Source organism: Mirounga leonina, unplaced genomic scaffold, assembly GCF_011800145.1.
Source record: "Mirounga leonina isolate KUSES-001 unplaced genomic scaffold, KU_Mleo_1.0 Mir_129, whole genome shotgun sequence".
Classification (NCBI taxonomy): domain Eukaryota; kingdom Metazoa; phylum Chordata; class Mammalia; order Carnivora; family Phocidae; genus Mirounga; species Mirounga leonina.
The window spans coordinates 19,386,758-19,387,817 of record NW_023270323.1 but is presented as its reverse complement, the minus strand read 5'-3'; the positions used below and the strand labels follow the sequence as shown (position 1 = coordinate 19,387,817).

The window sequence follows — 1,060 nt, the reverse complement described above, 5'->3', positions numbered from 1 at the left end:
CAGCTCTCATTATTGTGAATGCCATTGTAATTCAGTTTAAAATTTCAACATTCAAGATAAATGTACTTGGCTTTTGTAGTAATGATATTTTGGCTTAACATACATAAGTATATACTTCTATTGCAAATGTTTTTTTGCAAATATTTTTAAATAGAACTGTTTTATAGGCCTACCAGTGTAACAAAGCCAATATCTTACATAGTTAATAAATTCCAAAAATTATATAATTTTAATAATTTTAACCACTCCCTCTCAAAAGTGTCCCAGTTGAGTTATATATTATATATAAATTAAGTTCACTCTCATCTGCTCCTCATTCTTTGGGGAGCAGGAATACACCCATTACATGCTACATTAAAAAAAGGAGTTCTCAGGGCTTCCAACCTTACAGTAAATTAAGTTCCCTCTCAAAAGTGTTCCAGTTAGGAGTGGCATCAACAAGATGACAGAATGGGAAGCCCCAGACCTCATTCCCCCAACAGAGACACCAACTTAACAGAAGTAAAAAAGAGTCTTTTTGGGAACTCCAGAAAATAGTTAAGAAATTACAGTACTCCAGGCTAGTGCACAGGCAAGAATAGTGGTGTTGAAATGAATAAGAAAAGCCACTGCCTTTTTTTTTTTTTAAAGATTTTATTTATTTATTTGAGAGAGAGAGAGAACACATGAGAGGGGATAGGGTCAGAGGACGAAGTAGACTCCCTGCTGAGCAGGGAGCCCAATGCAGGACTTGATCCCGGGACTCCAGGATCATGACCTGAGCCAAAGGCAGTCGCTTAACCAACTGAGCCACCCAGGCGCCCCAAGCCATTGCCTTTTATCCAAGATAACCCTTTCACCCAGCTGGCACAGCTCAGCTTGATCAGGATAAAATACTCAACTCATGGCTTCTCTCTCAGGAAGGAAAGAAAGAGTAACGTTCCAGAGTGTGCTTTTCTTTTCTTTTTTTTCTTTTTTTTTAAATTTTATTGTGTTATGTTAGTCACCATACAGTACATCATTAGTTTTTGATGTAGTGATCCACGATCCATTGTTTTCGTATAACACCCAGTGCTCCCTG

The 1,060-nt window shown here is 37.6% G+C and overlaps 1 non-coding gene across 1 annotated transcript; it reads left to right on the top strand.

Annotated features, from left to right (window-relative positions):
• The first annotated feature begins 279 nt into the window (after positions 1–279).
• Positions 280–415, top strand: LOC118010969. The gene has a single exon (XR_004679383.1). It is a non-coding gene; the product is annotated as a small nucleolar RNA U109 (small nucleolar RNA).
• The last annotated feature ends 645 nt before the right edge of the window (positions 416–1,060 follow it).